This window comes from Narcine bancroftii, chromosome 3 (assembly GCF_036971445.1).
Source record: "Narcine bancroftii isolate sNarBan1 chromosome 3, sNarBan1.hap1, whole genome shotgun sequence".
NCBI classification, from domain to species: Eukaryota; Metazoa; Chordata; class Chondrichthyes; order Torpediniformes; family Narcinidae; genus Narcine; species Narcine bancroftii.
In genome coordinates this window covers 367,468,358-367,490,040 of record NC_091471.1, presented here as the reverse complement: position 1 = coordinate 367,490,040, position 21,683 = coordinate 367,468,358, and the positions used below count along the sequence as shown (strand labels likewise).

At 41.4% G+C, this 21,683-nt stretch overlaps 1 protein-coding gene and 1 long non-coding RNA gene across 18 annotated transcripts in view; one reads left to right on the top strand and one right to left on the bottom strand.

Moving 5' to 3' along the window:
* Window positions 1-18,932, bottom strand: part of LOC138759584 (uncharacterized) — a 28,048-nt gene extending 9,116 nt beyond the window's left edge. For both annotated transcript variants that reach the window (XR_011354971.1, XR_011354970.1), the window contains exons 1-2: window positions 18,648-18,932; window positions 2,876-2,953 (exon numbers count right to left, since the gene is read on the bottom strand). This is a non-coding gene — a long non-coding RNA (uncharacterized lncRNA). The remainder of the gene's footprint in view (window positions 1-2,875; window positions 2,954-18,647) is intronic.
* The window catches only part of rbfox3a (RNA binding fox-1 homolog 3a), a 644,989-nt gene that overhangs the window by 22,862 nt on the left and 600,444 nt on the right, over window positions 1-21,683 (top strand). For 2 of the 16 annotated variants that reach the window (XR_011354968.1, XR_011354967.1), the window contains one exon: window positions 19,301-21,300. The exons of the other annotated variants lie outside the window; for them this stretch is intronic. The gene's annotated coding sequence lies outside the window, so the exon portion shown is untranslated. Of the gene's footprint in view, window positions 1-19,300; window positions 21,301-21,683 lie in introns of those variants that run through there. 16 annotated transcript variants of the gene reach the window in all.

Below are 21,683 nucleotides of genomic sequence, written 5' to 3'. Positions count from 1 at the left end.
AAAGGTAGTGCTCAGTTGGGAAAGTCCTTGGGTGAATCACTGCATTATTTGTCTGTTTTGTCAAGAGATATTACAAGTCTACCATTGTGGCCCATATGACTATATACTTTAATGCTACCGAATGATTTTAAATGGCCACTATTTTTGTTGGAAGAAGGTATGATGACCGTGACCTGAAGATGGCTATAAAAAGATCTTGAGTGTGCAAAATATTCATAATATTTTTTAAATATAATTGAATTTTTCAGAATTAGATTCTGTATTCTAAAATTGGAACCTCTGACAGGAGGATTTTAAATGATACACTACACTGGGAAAGTATTGATGGTTATAATGCCAGTGGGTTGGATAATTTGAAGGAAAATTTGTGGAAGCATAGTCGAACTATCTAATTTAATATTGAAGGACTTGGCTCAAGTATGATTATGGCCAACAGCACATTGAAATCAATAACTTAATAAGCCTTCGTTATAACACTTAGCCAAACACATTTTTCATGGGCCTAGATTTTCTAGTTGGAGGCAAAATCTCCCTACTTGCTGTTGACTTTGAAGACTGCTGGCGGATAGACGAAATGATCATTTGTGATTCCTTTTGCCCATGTTAATTGCTGCCAAGCATTGGGTCAACAAGATCTGTGGCACACAGCAACAGTGATGTCATGAGTCAAACTGAGCCATGATAAACGTTCAGGGATTTTTTTTTTAGATAACCCAGGAAGAAAAGAGTGTATCTTCATTAAATTTTAAACACTTTAAACATTATCAACACTTAAATGTTGCACAAAAATTGTTTATATGTGAACATACCCTTAGAAAAAAATAACTATCCTTATAAAATGTTTTAAAATGTTTTTCATGAATGGGGTAGCAGAGAAATTGCTAAGCAACAATAAATAATTCAAATTTTACAGTGGTGTCACATGATAGTGACACCACCCCCTTCCCTCTCCACCCCCTTCCCTCTCCACCCCCTTCCCTCTCCACCCCCTTCCCTCTCCACCCCCTTCCCTCTCCACCCCCTTCCCTCTCCACCCCCTTCCCTCTCCACCCCCTTCCCTCTCCACCCCCTTCCCTCTCCACCCCCTTCCCTCTCCACCCCCTTCCCTCTCCACCCCCTTCCCTCTCCACCCCCTTCCCTCTCCACCCCCTTCCCTCTCCACCCCCTTCCCTCTCCACCCCCTTCCCTCTCCACCCCCTTCCCTCTCCACCCCCTTCCCTCTCCACCCCCTTCCCTCTCCACCCCCTTCCCTCTCCACCCCCTTCCCTCTCCACCCCCTTCCCTCTCCACCCCCTTCCCTCTCCACCCCCTTCCCTCTCCACCCCCTTCCCTCTCCACCCCCTTCCCTCTCCACCCCCTTCCCTCTCCACCCCCTTCCCTCTCCACCCCCTTCCCTCTCCACCCCCTTCCCTCTCCACCCCCTTCCCTCTCCACCCCCTTCCCTCTCCACCCCCTTCCCTCTCCACCCCCTTCCCTCTCCACCCCCTTCCCTCTCCACCCCCTTCCCTCTCCACCCCCTTCCCTCTCCACCCCCTTCCCTCTCCACCCCCTTCCCTCTCCACCCCCTTCCCTCTCCACCCCCTTCCCTCTCCACCCCCTTCCCTCTCCACCCCCTTCCCTCTCCACCCCCTTCCCTCTCCACCCCCTTCCCTCTCCACCCCCTTCCCTCTCCACCCCCTTCCCTCTCCACCCCCTTCCCTCTCCACCCCCTTCCCTCTCCACCCCCTTCCCTCTCCACCCCCTTCCCTCTCCACCCCCTTCCCTCTCCACCCCCTTCCCTCTCCACCCCCTTCCCTCTCCACCCCCTTCCCTCTCCACCCCCTTCCCTCTCCACCCCCTTCCCTCTCCACCCCCTTCCCTCTCCACCCCCTTCCCTCTCCACCCCCTTCCCTCTCCACCCCCTTCCCTCTCCACCCCCTTCCCTCTCCACCCCCTTCCCTCTCCACCCCCTTCCCTCTCCACCCCCTTCCCTCTCCACCCCCTTCCCTCTCCACCCCCTTCCCTCTCCACCCCCTTCCCTCTCCACCCCCTTCCCTCTCCACCCCCTTCCCTCTCCACCCCCTTCCCTCTCCACCCCCTTCCCTCTCCACCCCCTTCCCTCTCCACCCCCTTCCCTCTCCACCCCCTTCCCTCTCCACCCCCTTCCCTCTCCACCCCCTTCCCTCTCCACCCCCTTCCCTCTCCACCCCCTTCCCTCTCCACCCCCTTCCCTCTCCACCCCCTTCCCTCTCCACCCCCTTCCCTCTCCACCCCCTTCCCTCTCCACCCCCTTCCCTCTCCACCCCCTTCCCTCTCCACCCCCTTCCCTCTCCACCCCCTTCCCTCTCCACCCCCTTCCCTCTCCACCCCCTTCCCTCTCCACCCCCTTCCCTCTCCACCCCCTTCCCTCTCCACCCCCTTCCCTCTCCACCCCCTTCCCTCTCCACCCCCTTCCCTCTCCACCCCCTTCCCTCTCCACCCCCTTCCCTCTCCACCCCCTTCCCTCTCCACCCCCTTCCCTCTCCACCCCCTTCCCTCTCCATTCACAGAGCCATCCCTCCTTGCTGCTGTGCCCTCGCTCCCCTTACGTCCTGCCTTTGGGCCAGTGCTCCTCCCCTACCCCTCCACCATTTTGTTCAGGAGCCAGCTTACATTCACAGAGCCATCCCTCCTTCCTATCCTTGCTGCTGTGCCCTCGCTCCCCTTACGTCCTGCCTTTGGGCCAGTGCTCCTCCCCTACCCCTCCACCATTTTGTTCAGGAGCCAGCTTACATTTTGCTCACACCGTGACGAAGGGCCCAAAATATTGTCTCTGTCTCTTTACTGCATGAAGTCCACTGTTTCTCCAGCATTGTTTTTACTTCGACCACGATGGGTGCAGACTTTCATGCCTTACCTCGAGTTTGTCAGTCGTAGTTTATTATTTCACTGATTTCTGGTGAGCTCTTTGAAGAAAGCAGCAACACAACCGATCCTGTGGGAGAGCAAGAAATCGCAGCAATTTGTGGATTTCTGCACGCATACTCCAGGAGTAGTCATCAATTACAGTGTAATGGATGCAAACACTAACAGTTTCCCCTTCATTACAACCACAAAGTGCAGACGATTATTGATATTGAATAATCGGTAATGAAAACTGCTGTCATATTTCATATTTGCTCTTTGACTGAACATTGTTGTTTGTTATTATTTTTATGTTGGTGCAAAAATTCTCTTCCAGACCCTGAAGGGTTATATTAAATAATCAGAGAATGGTTTGCCTTCCTTCCATCTTTTTTTAATTATTCTCCCTGTTGAGCATTTCACTTTCACTTGACCTACTTCTGATTGAAATTTCCTTCTATTTGGCACTTCCTGACCATGAGGACAGGCACTCGTGAGTTCTCAGAGCTTTACCAAGGCTGCCTTTGATGCAGCTGTTTAGAGGCAGTGACAAGCCTGACGTCTTTCATCATTTTTCTTTTTGGCCTTGTAATCAAATATTTGGCTTTTGCTTGCCACACTTCAGTGTATTGTGGGTGGGGGGGGAGGGGGAGGGAAACAGATACAAAACTAACTCCACTTGCATGTTTCACCAGCTTGCAGAACAGCTCTAACACAAGGCACCACCGACCCACCTATCATATGACCCTTTCAAATCAGCAAGGAGGCATTGTGCTCAGTGGATGTAAAACTGAGCAGGCACATGATGGTGTGGTTTCCTTCAATGCCATCTTTCCAAGCAATTACACCGGAAAACAAATTCTTTTTTTTGACCAGCATTTTTCATGGCTGCAATGTCCCGGTGAAACCTTTGTCACCGACAGCACCAAGATTGCCAGGGAAGACGTGCGAGTGCGGAAAATGAATTTTCAACGGCATGTTGCACTTTGTGCTTTTGTCTGCTTGAAGTCGACTTAAAATATGCTAGGAAATCACAAAAATATCTTGTATATAAGAAAAAGGTAGGTGATAGGAAAAGTTTTTGCTGATTTCTTTGTGTGATCGGCAGCTCAAAATTCATAAAATGTTCAGGAGACAAAATCTTCATTGTCCAGTATAATTATAATGCTAAAATTGACCCATGGAAAATTGTCCCCTTCCAACCCAGCACAAATGTCATTTACACTGGATACAATGGAACCAAGTAACTGCATTCTTAGAAATCTGCATGGACGTCAGTATTATTAGAGATAGAGCATGCAATGATTTTTATTCCACGAATAACAAACGAGAAGCAACATTTCCCATTTAAAATAATTTTCCTCTAATATTATTATCAAATAGATTTTTAAAAAGTCATATCCTGCAGAGTTCATTTGGAGTTTCAGTGAAACCTCTCTTGCTGTTTTCTGGCCCTCACTTGACAGGAGAGTGCTTGGCTGATGACTGCTGTATAGTGAGTGGCTCCATAAGCAATCCCACAGATAAGCATCCTTCCCTGTCCGCGATGCTAAATGGGAAGCATCCGAGCTGGGAAAATTCAGTGCCAGTTGAGTACACATCATTATTGCACATCATAGATGTAAAACTGCTGAGGTGGCCTCTTCTTATAAAGAGATCAACAGTATGAAGTTTAAAAAATGAATTTTTACCCAGCTTATTTTTTCCCTCTTTTAAAACATTAAAGTCAATAGAATAAATGTAATATTTCACCAAAGCAATGTATTTTATTCATGAGAAAAACCTTCATAATTCATGATTGCCAAAGGCAAGTGAGTTATAGATCTTTTATACATGACAGATAAAGCTAGTGATTCACCAATACCAGTCCAATATTCTAAAATAAATAGGCATATGATTGGATGCGAGCTACTTTCGGTAAAATACAGTGAAATGTTTATGTTTTTATTAGGAAGCCTTATATTGAGGTGTTTATAAAGTTTACTCTTTTCTTCTGTTACAGTATTTTGCAATGCAGCATCCCTGCCATATCAAGCCCACACCTCATTTTTAATGCAAGGAACAGCACCAAAGAGAATGTATATTTCTGCAGATTTATTTCACTTCACACCTTTTAAAAGAAAACATGTATTAGTTTTAATCAAAGAATGATGGCTCATGGCTGTGATTTTTAAAAAAATTATAACAAAGAAACTTGGATTCTTTTAAACTACTATATTTATTAGCTAAAATACACAAGACTGTGCGGAAGCATCCATCTTGAATCCAACCAAAACTGCAATAAACTAGTCTCCTCCGTCTAGTGGTCAGAAGGATCACTAGCACTTTGCCATTATCCCCTTGAGATGTTTAATTGAACAACATGGCACACCTGCACATTATTCATTTAAAGTTCAGTTCAAATGTAAACCCAACATCAGCCACACAAGCTTTTTAAGTGCACAGTTCCTTTTTTTTTGGAGATTCAGTCTATCAGGTGCTTTGCTAACACGTGTGAATCTCCTTAACACAGGTTCTAGTGTTATCCCTGCTGGTCGACCACTGTTTCCTCTGTTGCTGAGCAGGCTGGATCTTCTGCATTTGTCTGTTCCTGCAGTGTCTCTTGTGTTTTCAGCAGGCTCTTTTGATTCCTCCTCAGAATTTGACCATCCTCTGTTCTGACCATGTAGGATCTTGGATTAACTTCCTCCAGAACAGTGGCTTTTTTGTCCCAAGTGTTGGAATCTCTGACTCTCAATGTGTCATGTTGTGCCAGTGGCCCTAAGCTTCTTGCTGACTTGTCGTAGTTTGCTTTTTGTCTCCATTGCAGAAGCTTTTGCTTCTGTTCGACATCTTCAACATCTCTGTTCTTGTTTGGGTCCACAGAATAGGGAACTGTGGTGTGCAGTCTACGTCCCATCAGAACCTCAGCCATGTTTAAGTGGTGAAGCTCTGTGACTCAATAGAGCTAGATAAGAATCTGAGCCACCGTCTTGTGCTTTCTTTTTTTAAATTTATTTAATTTTTCACACTGTGAATCATTTCAACCAAAATATGTACAAATGTTTCTCATTAAATTTATACAGTGACCTTTTCTCCCTTTTTCCCCCTTTTTTTCCCCCTTTCCCTCCCTCCCCTCTACCCAGCCCACCCCCCAAAAGCCATTGGTATTCAACATATACATTACAATAAAACCATAAAACAATATTTTAACACAAAGGAAAATAAACAAGAAAAATGCGTCATTTATTTATTACACACTGAATCTAGTCATTTTGTCATCTTATCATTTTCATTTCAGTGGATGGAGGTCCTAGGCATGCTCTCTGATGTGTTCCATATCTGCTTCCCAAATTTGTTCCAACATTGTGACTTTATTTTTTAAATTATATGTTATTTTTTGAATGGAATACATTTTTTCATTTCCATGTACCATTGATGTATACTCGTGCTGTCTTCCATTTTCCAAGTTGACCTTGTACATTTTTTTGCTACTGCTAAGGCTATCATAATGTATTTTTTTATTGTGCTTTATCCAATTTGAGGCCTAATTCTTCACTTGTGTTATTTAAAAGAAATATCTCTGGTTTTTTTGGTATGCTATTTTTTTGTAATTTTATTTAGTATCTGATTTAGAATAAATTTAGTAGCCTCTTCCTTTTAATTTGGTTATGTATTCCATTAATGTTTATAGTCATATAGTTCAACATGGCCATCTTGTATCTTGCTTATATTTCTTTTCCACCTCTTCCCCTCCTCCATCCCCCTTTTCCCCATTTTCATCTCTTAGTTTTCTCTTATTAAACTTAATGTACAACACATCTATTACATAAAGTACCCCCGCGGTTCCCACACCCACTAATATCTTAACCCAAAAGTTCCCTACCTCTCTGAATTGCCCTTTATCCCTTGCCAGGCAACCACAACTCCCCTTTTTATTTGGATTGTGATCTTGCTCACAGGGTCAAAAGATTTTGCAGTGACGCCTCTTCCCTCCCCAGAAAACACATTTTTTAACATCTATAACAAAGCTCTCTTTTTTCCCCATCCTTCCTTCCCTTCTGTTTTCTCTCTTTAGTTCTTTACATATACATTGTTTTTACATCTTTATATATACTTTATTGCCGTTCTTCATTCTTATTACACCTCTTCATCTGTCCTACAAACATTCTGTGAATTCTAGCGCTTCCTCTGCATCTGAGAACAGTCTCTTTTGCTCCCCGGGTATAAATATTTTAAGCATAGCTGGATGTCTTAACATGAATTTGTAACCTTTTTTTCCATAAAATCGTTTTTGCTGTATTAAATTCCTTCCTCTTCTTTAAGAGTTCAAGACTTGTGTCTGGATAAAAAGAAATATTTCTGGAGGAATCAATAGTTTATTATCTTCTCTAACATTATTCCTTGCCCATTCCAGTATGTTTTCTCTTGTTATATATCTCAAAAATTTTACTAAGATGGATCTTGGTTTTTGATATGCCTGTGGTTTCGGAGCTAGTGCTCTGTGAACCCTTTCTATTTCCATTTCTTCCTGTATTTCTGTTGTTCCTAGGACCTTTGGGATCCATCCTTTTATAAATTCCTTTATGTCTGTGCTTTCTTCACCCTCCTTCAGGCCCTTTCTTCACCTTCCTTCATGTCTGTGCTTTCTTCACCCTCCTTCAGGCCCACTATTTTTATATTGTTTCATCTACTATAATTTTCCAACATATAAATTTTCTGAGATAAAACTCTTGCGTCTCTTTAATTTTTTTGTCACTTTCTTTCAATTTTTCTCTTGTGATTTTCTTCCATTTCTACAGGTGTTTCCCGCTTTTCCACATTCTCTACTCTTTTCCCTATTTCTGTCATTACCAGTTCTAACCTTTGCATTTTATGTTCTGTTCTTTTCATTTTCCTTTTAATTGCATTAAATTCTAATGCTAATCATTCTTTTAGTGATCTCATTTGTTCTTTTAAAAAAAAAACTTTATCTATATTCTGTCCATCAGTTTTACATATTTCTCTTTGTCCATCAGTTTTACCTTCTATTTCTCTTTGTCCATCAGTTTTACCCTCTATTTCTCTTTGTCCATCAGTTTTACCTTCTATTTCTCTGTGAATATCTTGGTCTTCCTCTTCTTCTGTGTCTCTTCTCTTTTTCCTGTGGATCTGCTTGCATCTCTTTGTTGGGCCTATTGTTGCTGGTCCTCCCCTCTTGGGCCTCCTGCCGTTGATCTTCTTGCCGGTCATCTCTCTCCCACGTCGCTCCTTTCTCCGTTGCCTTTCTCATCTTCCAGATGAGTGCCCTGGTGTCGGGCGTCCCTCAGCTGTTCGCGCTGCGGCTGTCTGCTCCTCTGATTGGCCCCCCTCCCACCGGTGTCCTCTTTTTCCTTTGTTTCCATTGGTTGTGCAGTTTTGTTTGGCTCCGAGAGCCATTTTTGAAGTCCACCGGCAGGTGAGTCATGACTCCACAGGGCAGGCACTGACCTCTGTGGTTGAGCGCTCCTCGCCATCACAACGTCCTGTTATTTCATGCAGTTAAGGCTGCCTCCTTTCTTCTTCAGCGATTTTTCTACTTCTTTTATTCCAGTTGTTTTTATTTTCTCCTTGGAAGGAATCCTCCATCTTTTCTCCATAACTTGATCTTCTATTTCTTCTATTTTATTTTTGTGGTGCTTTGTCTTTTTCTAACATTTTTCCTGTTTTCCTGGAGAGGGCTGGTTTTCCCGACCAGCCACTACCCAATCATGTGACTCCTCCATCTTGTGCTTTTTTAAAAATTTTTTTTTTATTTTTCATACTATGAACCATATTAACCAAAATACACACAAACATTTCCCTCTTGAATATACAGTGTCATTTTCTCCCCTTTTCCCCCCTCCCTTCCCTCCCTCCTTCACCCCTCCTCCCCACTCACTCAACGTTCAACATATATGATACATTAAACAATGTCATCACACAATGAAAATAAACAAGGATTTTGTGTCTTCTACTTTTACACACTGGGTCAGTTCATTTCGTCGTCTTCTCCTTCTGCCATTTTAGGCGGTGGAGGTCCGCAGTAGGCCCTCTCTGTTGTGTTCCATGTACAGTTCCCAAATTTGTTCGAATACTGTGATGTTATTTCTTAAATTGTATGTTATTTTTCCCAATGGAATACATTCATTCATTTCTACGTACCATTGCTCTATTCTCAGGCTATCTTCTGATTTCCAGGTTGACATAATACATTTTTTTGCTACAGCTAAGGCTATCATAATAAATCTTTTTTGTGCTTCATCCAAATAGAGGCCAAGTTCTTTACTTCTTATATTACTTAGAAGAAAGATCTCTGGATTTTTTTGGGATGTTGCTTTTTGTGATTTTATTTAATACATGATTTAGATCTTCCCAAAACTTTTCCACTTTCTCACATGCCCAAATTGCATGTATTGTTGTTCCTGTTTCCTTCCTACAGCAAAAACATCTGTCTGATAGTGTTGGGTCCCATTTATTTGACTTTTGGGAAGTGGTGTATAGCCTGTGTAACCAATTATATTGTATCATGCGTAACCTCGTGTTTATTGTATTTCTCATAGTTCTGGAGCATAGCTTTTCCCATGTTTCATTCTTTATCTTTGTTTAGATCTTGTTCCCATTTTTGTTTGGGTTTACAGCTTGTTTCCTCATTCTCTTTCTCTTGCAGTTTGATGTACATGTTTGTTATAAATCTTTTAATTATCATTGTGTCTGTAATCACATATTCAAAACTGCTTCCTTCTGGTAACCTCAGCCTGCTTCCCAATTTGTCCTTCAAGTAGATTTTCAGTTGGTGGTATGCAAACATTGTACCGTGAGTTATACCATATTTGTCCTTCATTTGTTCAAAAGATAATTTATTTCCCGAAAAACAATTTTCTATTCTTTTGATCCCTTTTCTCTCCCATTCTCTAAAGGAAAGGTTATCTATTGTGAAAGGGATTCGTTGATTTTGCGTCAACATTAGTTTTGGTAGTTGATAATTTGTTTTATTCCTTTCTACGTGAATCTTCTTCCAAATGTTGAGCAGATGGTGCAGTACTAGTGAATTCCTATGTTGCACCAGCTTTTCATCCCACTTGTAAATGTTCAGGTACCTTCTCCCCTATTTTATCTCACTCTAATCTGGTCCAATCTTGTTTTTCCCTTGTTTGATAAAAATCTGATAGGTATCTTGATCTATAATAATTCGTAAAGTTTGGTAGCTGTCAGCCCCCTTGTTTGTACCATTCTGTTAATTTATCTAGTGCTATCCTTGGTTTCCCCCTTTCCATAAGAACTTTCTTTAGCTCCTTGAAGAATTTCTCTGTTAGGTGAATTGGTAATTATTTAAATAGGTATTGTATCCTTGGGAAGATATTCATTTTAATACAATTTACCCTTCCTATCAGTGTCAGTGGCAAGTCTTTCCAATGTTCTAAGTCGTCTTGTAATTTGTTCATTAATGGCTGATAATTTAGTTTGTATAGATGGCCTAGATTATTATCTAGTTGAATACCTAGGTATCGAATTGCTTGTGTTTGCCACCTAAATGGTGATTCTTTCTTAAACTTTGTGAAATCCACATTATTCATTGGCATTGCTTCACTTTTATTTGCGTTGATCTTGTACCCTGATACTTCTCCATATTTCTTCAATTTCTTATGTAATTCTTTTATTGATATTTCTGGTTCTGTTAAGTATACTATGACATCATCTGCAAATAGACTGAATTTATATTCCTTCTTTTATTTTTATCCCTCTTATTTTATTTTCTGTTCTTATCAGTTCTGCCAGTGGTTCTATAGCTAACGCGAACAGTGAGGGAGATAGTGGACATCCCTGACTAGTTGATCTGCTTAATTTAAATTGGTTTGATATATATCCATTTACTGTCACCTTTGCCAATGGTCCCTTCTACAATGCTTTAATCCAATTAATATATTTCTCTGGTAGGTTGAACCTCTGTAGTACTTTGAATAAATAATTCCATTCTACTCTGTCAAAGGCTTTCTCTGCGTCTAAGGCAACTGCCACTGTTGGCGTCTTGTTTCCTTGTACTGCATGGATTAAGTTAATGAACTTGCAGATATTGTCCCTTCATCTTTTTTTAATAAATCCAGTTTGATCTAGTTTTACTATTTTTGGTACACAGTCGGGCAATCTGTTTGCTAATAGTTTAGCTATTATCTTATAATCTGTGTTAAGTAGAGATATTGGTCTGTACGATGCTGGTGTTAGTGGATCTTTCCCCATCTTTGGTATTACTGTAATTATTGCTGTTTTGCATGAATCTGGCATGTTTTGTGTTGCTTCAATCTGGTTCATTACTTCCAGGAGAGCTTTCTTGAGCAACTTTTTAACTGAGAACTTTCTCTGCTTTTATAGTTTTATTATGGATACAGAGAGTCCTCTGTATCAGAGAGTCCTCTGATGTCACATGCTGAAAATCATACTCTTCTGCAAAGTTCTGGAGTTCTCTACTATTGTAGGATGGTCCATTGTCACTAGACAATTTGAAGAATTCCATGTTTTGCAAAGATAGATTTCATATATTTGATCACACAAGCAGTGCAATCTCCGAGTAGTTTGATAGATAGTCATAGATATTAAGAAGCAGTGCAATCTCCGAGTAGTTTGATAGTCATTAATCAGCAAGTAATTATTTTCATTCAAGTGAAACCACCTTTCTGCCATGGTTCTGCTTCACGAGATGTTTGAACCAGGTCTCACAGCTTGAAGCCATCCTGTTATTGTCAGCATTTATTCCTGGCCAATAACCAGCAGTTTGGCCCTCCCTTTGCACTTCTCCATTCCCAGATGCCTCTCGTGCTCCCTTTTCAGCATCTCTTGTCTCAGTGATTGAGGAATTAGAATTCCGTTCTGTCTGAGTAGAAGCCCACTGTGAACACTCAGCTCAGCTCTGATGTTGTAGTATGGCCTGACATTCACCTCGAGGCCATCCTTCAGATTCTTGATGACCTTCTGAGGAACTGTGCGCTTTTCTGTTTCAGCTGTGAGCTGCTTAGATTTCATGTCAGATATGGGAAGAGATTCAGTGATCTATGTCACTGTGGAACTCTCATTATGTGCTTCACTCTGTGTCATTGCCCTGGATAATGCATCAGCTAACACAATAAGTTTCTCTGGTGTGTACACCAATTCAAAGTCATACCATTGGAGCTTCATCAGTTTTTGGACTTGTGGCGACATTTCAGTGAGATTTTTCTTTATTTTTGGCTATTAATGGCTTGTGGTGTCTCTGTAGATCATACACATAACTTTGGAATTTATCGAATCCATACACACTCTATCTTGATCAGTACATTCAGTTACTGGCCTCCAATCTTCTCCCACAGCCTGAAGTAGTATAGCACCTATTCCATCTTTTGAAGCATCCATAGATATTTTTGTCTTTCTGGATGCATCAAGGAACATCTAAAGCAGATGTAGTTAGAATGGTCTTCAGTCATTCCCATTCTTCCTCATGGTTGGCTGACCTCAATTCACATTTGTCCTGTAACAACTTCCGTAGGTACATTGTTTTAGAAGACAAGTTTAGTATGAAGTTACCAATGAAATTGATTATTCCCAGCACTCTCGATGTGGCCTTTTTGACAATGGGTCTGGGCATCTCTAAAATTGCTTTCACCTTGCTCTTGTCTGGCTCCACACTTGCCTGTCCCAGAGAAGTGATTTCCTTCACTCCAAACTGACATTTTTCTCTGTTTAACTTTAATTCATACTTCTGGATGCATTTTAGCATTTTGAGCCTCTCATTGTGTTGTACATATCCATCATGTACATGGATGACATGATTCCCGTAGGATAATGTCATCCATGTACACACGTACCCCATTTATACCATCTATGATGCGCTCCATTGTCCTTTGGAACACTTCAGGAGCTGAGAAAATTATAAAAGGCACCCTCAGACAGGAGTATCGGCCAAACAGTGTATTAAGTGTAGAGTATTTTGTGCTATCTTGCAGTTTCATTTGCCAGAAGCCCTGGAATGCATCCAATTTGGTGAAAAACTTGGCACCAGCCATCTCACTTGCAATTTCATCCCTGATTGGAATCTGATAATGTTCTTTATATTGGCATTCAAGTCTTTTGGGTCCATGCACATGTGTAGGTCACTGGTCTTTGTCACCCACCATTGAATTGACCCCTTTCTTTATGACCCTTGGTGTTGTCATTCGGTTGAGTTCCTGTTTAAGCTTTTCTTATAGTGGCACTGGAAGCCATCTCGGAGCAGGCACTATGGGCTGTGTGTCCTCCTTTAACTGTACCTTATAGGCGAATGGTGGAACTCCAAATCCTTTGAAGATGTCTGGAAATTGATCCAGTGTTTCCTCTATGCTGTTCAGTGACTTGGCACTCTTAAAGTGGTACATCCTTTTGACTAGGCCTTTCACCAAGCAGTGATTCATGTCCATCTGGGACTACCATGAACTTGAGGTGGTGCTTTCACCTTGAGTTTACATGTATCATTCGTGTTGATGGCCTGTCCATTGTAGACTTTGAAATGTAGAGGATTTGAATGGACATATGGTTTTATCTTCATTGCCCTGATGTCGCGCTTGCAGTTCAAATTGATCTTTGCCCCTGTGTCCAGCTTGAAAGAAATATTTGTTCTATTTGTATGTAATGACACAGTCCACTTGTCCTGCTCGACTCTGTTCACACTTGGCTGTTTGGTGCCTGTTGATTTATAGTCTTTCTGCACTACCATGCCAACAAAAACTGTATCACTGAGAACAGTTTCTTCTATTGTCTGCATAGTGTCTTCTGTAGTGTTCACATTATTGCTTCTGTTTTGTTTTACTTTGGAAAAACATTGCTCTGCAAAGTGATTCTTCCCTTTGCCCTTATTACAGACTTTTCCATAGGCGGGGAATGGTTTTGGTGCAAATGAATGTCTCCTTTTTGTTGTTTCCTATGTCCTTTTTTTAAAATGTGTGTAGACACACACTGTGGCTTCGGCTATGCCTTCGTTTTCACTGGCTTTTGCACTCTCACTGAACTTTTTCCCGTGCTGCAGAGCTAATTCACTAGCATTGTATATCTTCGCAGCTTCAGATAAAGTAAACTCTGTCCCTCATAGCAATGTAACTCTCTCTCTCACTTATCAATAATCCTGAGCACAATTTGATCACGGATCATTGAATCTTGCAGCGATCCAAAATTGTATGTTCTTGGTTTCAATTTCAAATCCATTAAAAAAAGGTATTGAACTTCTCTCCCTGCAGCTGCATGATCGAATGAAACATGTACCTCTCAAATGTTTCATTTTTCTTTGGTGAACTGTGTTCATTAAATATTTCAATAGCCTTGGCAAAAACAAATGTGTTGAAAACCTCTAGTGCTTGAGGTCCTTCAGTAGTAAGTAACAGTGCCATCTTCCATGCATTTGGTTTGCTATCAAGTCCCATTGCTTTCAGATACAGCATGAATCTTTGTTTGCACAGCTTCCAATCATGGTCAACATTTCCAGTCTAATTGACAGCATCAGGAACCATTACACTTTCCATTTTTTCTGCTGCAATCAACTGATTTTCACTCTGAATCCTCCTGGTGTTTCTTCCACTCCTGGTATCATGTGATGTTTGTTTAATTCTCAGAACACAAGACTGGAGATGTCCATCTTGAATGCAACCAAAGCTGCAGAAAATAGTCTGACTCCCTCTAGTGGCCTGGAGGATCGCTAGCATGCTATCATTACAATGGCCAGCATTACAACTGAGAGTTGCCAATTCCATTTTTGTCAGGTGGAAGGCTAGTTATCAATAATAATTTACTTCATAATTACATGTAGCCCCATCTTTTACTGCTTTGCTCTAAGTGTTCATTTTCTTAGTTTACTGTTCTTCTGCTGTGGCAATATCCATTGGTAAAAAGGGTTTATTAATTTTTCCTCACAGTCAATTTTCTTTGTTTCTATGTTCAGGTATCTTTGTGTGAAACACGAAAGTATGGACACTGATTGTCATTTAAAAAAAAAAAAACACATCCTGGAGGAACTCTGCCAACCTTGTAGCATCCTTAGGAGGTAGATATATCACTGATCTTTCAGGTCTGAGCTCTTCTACAAGGGCATTGGAGAAGAGCTCAGGCCCGAGTTTCCTGTGGAAACTCTGAAAGCAGCTGAGTTCCTTCAGGTATCTTTTTGAGCATAGATTTTTACATTATCAATAAGTGGTAATTCTGCCTGGCCTGCAGGAAAAAAATCTCAGGGTTGTATGTGAGATGTGACAATCAATCTGAATTTTGATTTTGTAAAATATTTATAGAATTTGCCACAGAATTAAATTATCTATTTGGGAGGAGCCAAATAGGACAAATTAAATTGATGGAATGAGTAGCAGTAATCAAGGAAAAGAAAAAAGAACTCAAACCACCTCGTTAATAGATGTTGATTTTGCTAGACTCCAGAGAAAGCACTCCTTTCTTTCTCGAGACGATGAGAGATCAGGGGGCCCGAGGTGCAAAGTACTATGTTAAGTGCCTTGGGTTAAGCCAGCAAGGAACACGACTTCAGATGCAAAGTGAATAACTTCCAGGCTATCTTGTTTTCCAAGGGTCAGAGGAACAAGTGATCATGAAAAAAAATATTGTTTTGTGTGTTGTTCAGTAATGGAGGATGGAGAGTGCAACGAGTGATTTCTGGAAGAGTTGGCTTCTTAATTTAGACTTCGCAGTCCATTCCTTAGTAGATCAGACATTTGTGATACTGCAGATATTGGGCACAGTTCCAAAGTTGTGGAAACCTCCTCAAATATTTATGAGAAGGCTTTGATGGAGCAAATGAGCAGGCATTTTGGTTCATGAAATTCTGATTCAGGGAAGATTCCATCAATTATATAATCTTGATTTACCAGGCAACCAACCAGAGTAGAAGACTGGTGGGTGGTCGATGGGAAATACAGTAAAAGCTGAATACAATCCATAAACAGTGAAATATGTTGGGTGGGAGGAATGATCTGGATACAGGGATGAATGAAGTTTGGTGGATTGAACTAATAATCAGGACGGGTGATTAGATTTATAATATGGTCATGCGAATGTCAGGAGGAAGTGGTCATAAAGAGAGGTCAATTATTGAAGTGGGATAGCAGGGGACAAGTTGGGGAACAACAAGAGTTTCTCCTTGTAGACATCAAGAGAACTCAAATCTTTACCGTCAAGAGAACAATCCTGCAATTCTGGCATTGCAAAACTTCACTGAGAAATCAGCCAAGATTTGTCTGTACTTTTGGAGTGAGATTGATTTGATGATCTTCTGATTGAACTCAGATGACGATCATTTCATCCTATAGCCCAGAAAGTCTGTCAAGTTATTTAGAAAATAGAACCGTGCAGAATTCAAATATGAAAGTCTGCCGACACTATGGTGGAAGTAAAAACAATGCTGGATAAACTCTGCAGTTGGAACAGTGTAGTGTGACAGACTGTTATCTTTTATATTGTAAATAGATATGCCTTTGGAAGATAAATTGTGGGGTTTTTTTTTTAGTGTAGGTCACATACAAACACTTCAAAACAGATCTTGTTTAAAAGGCCCCAGCTTTGCTCAAGCCAGACAGTTCAGGCTCCAAGTGCCTTTGCACAAACTTTGAAGGATGTCTATAGAGACTTCACAAGTAGGTGTTAATTGGACATGCTGTGGGGCAACAGATGAGTGAACCCGGAAGATTAGATCTGGAACCACAGCCTGTCTAAGTGCAGTTGGCTGCTCTAAGAGGGTCATGTGGTTTTCTCTGTGTGTAAGAGAGAATTCAGTTCAGCAGCAGCTGGGACTGGAACAGGACAAGCTGGCAAGCTTGTGGGAAAACCCCTTTTTGAAGACTGGTTGTGAGTTCTTAGTTCAACCTGGTCAAATCCATTGTGGTCCATACAAGAGGAGAGGCCTGGCTGCGTAATGATTCACTTGAAATAAGAGAAACAAAAAGGAACAGTGTGGTGACCTGAAAGAAAGAGGTTATCATCTGTAAAACCCTGATGGGACAAGTTTCTTCAGCAAGGCACTGGAGTGGCTGATCTCAGAAGGAAATAGTGTGTCCAACAAGCAACAAATCTCTCTGAAAACCAACAAGAACCTTCCTGATCGGTAGCCATTTACCTTTCAAGCCCTAAAGCCTAGTGAAATTCATAAATGTTAAATTTTGTGCCAAGTATAAGAATTGCTGGCAACCAATGAACCAATGAGAAGTGAGATTGGACTGTAAATTAAAGAACTTTTCTGAACTTGCACACACATTGCATACATGTGATGTGCTCTAAGAATTAGAAGGGAGTTACTAATAGCGATAAGTTAAAGTTTGATCCTGTTTTCATGTTTAAAGGCAATTAAAAACAAATTTTGTTTAAGTAACCATTTGTCTCAGTGAATTTCTATTGCTGCTGGGTTTTGGGGTTCTCTGGTCTTACAACATTAGCTATTGGCAAAGATAGATACATAATTGACATTTCAGGTTAAGGTAGGAACAAAATGTAGACAGGTGCCTGAACAAAATGGGGGTTGGGAGGAGGGACAGGGGGAGCAGCACAATCCCATAGGCAGGAAGTAATGGGTGGGTAAGGGAGGACAGCAAACAGGAGGAGGGAAGATGGCTCTGTGAATGGAGAGGGAAGGGGGTGGAGAGCTAGAGGAAAGGACACAGAAGGAATGGGAAGGGAGAGAGAATGGGGAGGGGGGGGGTGTGTTTAGCAGAAACCAGAGAAGTCTATGTTAATGCCATCCAATTGGAGAGGGCCCAGATGGAAAATTGTGTACCTCCTCCAATTTTCAGGTGGCCTTGCTTTAAGACTCAACCATGAAACTATGCTATATAAAGTATACTGTTTGGCCTGCTGAGTTTTTCCAGCCTTGTTGTTTTAATGGAACAATCCAGTACAGGGATCTGCCCTTCATCCCCTTATATCTGTGCCAAACACTATGCCAAATTAAATTAAATTTGCCTGTACATGATCCACACCCCACCATTTGCAGCATATTCATGTGCCTATTAAACAGCTACTATTGTGTCTGCATCCACCCCTAGCAGCCTGATTCAGGCACACACTGCCTCTGTGTGTGTGTGTGTGTATATATATATATATATATATATATATATATATATTAAAATAAACCCTTTCCCACACATCTTTCTATTGCCATCCCCTGCATGTCCTCTAGTATTTGACATTTTTACTCTGGGGGAGTGGGTAGAAAGATTCTGTCTCCTGTGTCCAAACTTTTTATAAACTTCTAGCAAATCTCCCCTTAGCCTCTGATGTTTCGGAGAAAATAGACCCATTTCCTGCCTCTCCTTATAGATCCTACCCTCGAATCCAGGCAGCATCCTGGTAAATCTCTTCTTAACCCTTCACAATGCATCCAATGAAGGCAGGCATGGCATATGCCCTTCTTAATCACCTGCTCTACTTGCATGGTTATTTTCATGGAGCTATGAACTTGGATCCCCCAAATTTAACAAAAATGGATGCAAGAACAATAGGGGGTTGTGGGTGTGGTGTAGGGAAAAATTAGATTGTTATGGAGTAGGTTTACTACACTGTGCTCCAGCTCTCCAGCCCCTTCCTTCTCCAGCAAAGTGACTTCCCCCTCCCTCCCCCCTCCCTCCCCCCTCCCTCCCCCCTCCCTCCCCCCTCCCTCCCCCCTCCCTCCTCCCCCCTCCCTCCCCCCTCCCTCCCCCCTCCCTCCCCCCTCCCTCCCCCCTCCCTCCCCCCTCCCTCCCCCCTCCCTCCCCCCTCCCTCCCCCCTCCCTTCCCCCTCCCTCCCCCCTCATTGGTGTGCACGCCCTCCCTTATCCACCTATTACCTGTGGGACTGTGATTTTTTTCCCACCATTTTGTTCAGGCACCTGCCTATAATTTGCTCATATCCTGATGAAGGTCTCAAACCAGAAATGTTGGTTGTGTATCTTCACCTTGGCTAAATAAAGTAGGATATTTGACCAGCTGAGTTTCTCCAGCTTCGTGTTTTTACTTTAACTTCAGGCTTTCTTGTTTTATTCCTGGAATGTTTTATAATGTTCTTTCTCAACTATTCCTCCTGTAAAATGTCGTGAAATGTTATGCATTGTGGCAAGGTTGGTTTCAATGGTGTTCTCAGCCAGTTGCTTAAAAAAAATAGCCTGATGACATCACAATTTAAATCTGCTTGTATTTTGAGTGGCTTCATCACAATTTGCATATAACATGGATTTGAAACAGCCACTTTAATGGAAAAGAATGTGCTTGTTGAAAAGAAAATGCCAACATTCCTGAACCAATGGAACATGGAGCCGCACATTCATAAGGAGTGATATTCCCTTCTGTTTAGTTACTTCAAGTTGTGGAACCAAATTGAGCTCAATTTATTTATTTGCAAATAAGTTATTTAATTTTGAATTTTGTGAGTCATCTCCCTGTCAGCTCTGAGTGAATGATTATTGGAAATTTCTCTGGCTGATTTTTTTTCTCTCCCCCTTAGCATTCACCACCAAGAGAATTAAACATTATTATTGGCCAAGAACTGGTAGCTGTAACAATGGTGAAACATCAACAGCATCTTGAAAATTAATTTAAAAGCATCTGAAACTATGGAACCCGGGAACATTGAGGTGCCAGTCCTGTCCCTCTTGCAATCAAGTTTCACCAGTAGCCAAAATGTCATAATTCCATGTGCCGATCCAAACTCCAAGCTCGTCTGCCTTTCTTACAATTCTCCCTGCATTGAAATAGATGTTCATGCGAAAATTATTACCACCATGTACAATCCTTTGATTTCCATCTATGTGCCCTGACACTTTAATTCCCCTCCTCTTGCAAATCTAATTTAAACCCCTGGGAGTACCTCTAGCAAATCTTCCTGCAAGGATATTAGTCCCCCTCAAGTTCAAATGCAAACCGTTCCACCAGTGCAGGTCCCACCTTCCCTGGAAACGAGCCCAATCATCCAGAAATCTGAAGCTGAGCTAACCTTACTAGTACGTGGCACAGGTAACATTCCTGATATCACAGCCCTGCAGGCCCTGTCCTTCAAATGCACACCTAACTCCCTGAATTCTCTTTGCAGGTCTTCATCACTCTTTTTGTCCATGTCATTGGTCCCTACATGGGCCATGACATCTGGCTGCTCATCATTCCTCTTGAGAATGCCATGAATTTGATCTTGGATATCCCAGACCATGGCACCCAGGAGGCCACGTCCCATCCGAGATTCTCAATCTCTTTCACAGAACTTCTTATTTGTTCCCCTCACTATTGAATCCCCTATCACTACAGCTCACCTCTTCTCCTCCCTTCCTTTCACAGCCACTGTGCCAGACTCAGTGCTAGAGACCTGATTGCTTGTTCGAAAATTATTTTTCCCAGATTAAGTTGCTGCTTTTTTTTTTGGAGGAGTTGATATTATCCTGGCTCAGGTACACTACATTTTGGCAAATGTAGTCCTACAGTATGTCGTGCATGAAAAAAAAAATGGATATTCTGAAATCCTGCTCCATTTCCTACTTGTTGGAAGCAGCAGAAAGGAACCTCAGACCCCCTTCGAAAGATTTAGTTGTGCAGGATAAATTGCACTGTGATCCTAAATGATCAATGAAACAAAGACACAGCCTTGCTTTGACTTTTCGTGCACTATTTTTATGTATGGTTGTGAGGTGGTTTATATGAATGTTTGCACAGGTCATGCTGCCACAAAACAACGAATTTCATAACTTCTTCATGACGATACATTCTGATGTGACTGACCCATATAATGCACACGCTTGTAGTCACGAGGAGAGAGTAAATTAACAACCCATTCATACCTCTGTCAGTTCAAATAAAACAGAGCCACACAGACAAGTGTTTAAAGATTGAAACGACATCTATTTTCAACATTAATATTTAAAACAATTAAAGGTATTTCAGCATCTCCTGGAAATGTTCTCCAGGCTAAATTCAAAGCATTGTGAGTCTTTTACCTCGAGGTGGCCTCGTACCCCTTCTGATCAGCTTGGTTACAGTAAACAGAAGATATACAGTACATTTTGAAAAACAGGGTGAATTGAATCAAGTGTCCTTTATATTGTTGCATAAATTTAGTTTTTAAAAATCCCTGATCTAAATAAACACCTGTTCATTTTAAGCCAACTAACAATTGATGGACAGGAGAAGGGAACAGGATATTTAAGAACACAAGAACTGATCTTTCCAAAAAAAAGCAGTAAGCTCCCTCAAATTTGCTATTGGTTATTTTTGAGTCATGTTGTTGTGCACCTCTTGGAAGAGTCGTTGTGTTTTTAATTAGTATTATATGTTGATGTATTGCAATTTATAATTTTTCAGTCCTTCTTTTGAAATAGCAAACTTTTAAAGAATTAATAAAATGAGTAAAAGATGTGAACAATTGTTTCTTCAAACATTCTTGATAGCATCAAAAATCTGTACCCATCCTTATTGTTTTGCATATTGATCATAACAATTTTATAACATCTATTTTGTGACTTTGTAGATCTTTTTGAGTGTGCAATAGACCTCATTAAAATTTGGTTTTGGAAAAATAACTAATGCAATGTGAAGGATGATCGAGGTTTGGGTACAAACTCCTGTGTTAGGAATGAGAATGAAATAAGGAAAATATTGCCCACGGAAATGGCTTCACATTTTAAAGATCATTTATATGATCTGTAAAAGTTGTAACACCCACTCCAGCTCGGTATTATTGATGTACTATCCTGGGCGTGGGCTGAATTCACAAATCACTGTGCCTTTAAATCAATCAAATCCCACCTACCACCAGCACAGAGAAGGCTGGAGCACTGTGTCTGCCACTGTACAAAGTTAATTGATAACTCCATTTCATCAAGGTGTGAGTGTCAGCACCCTTT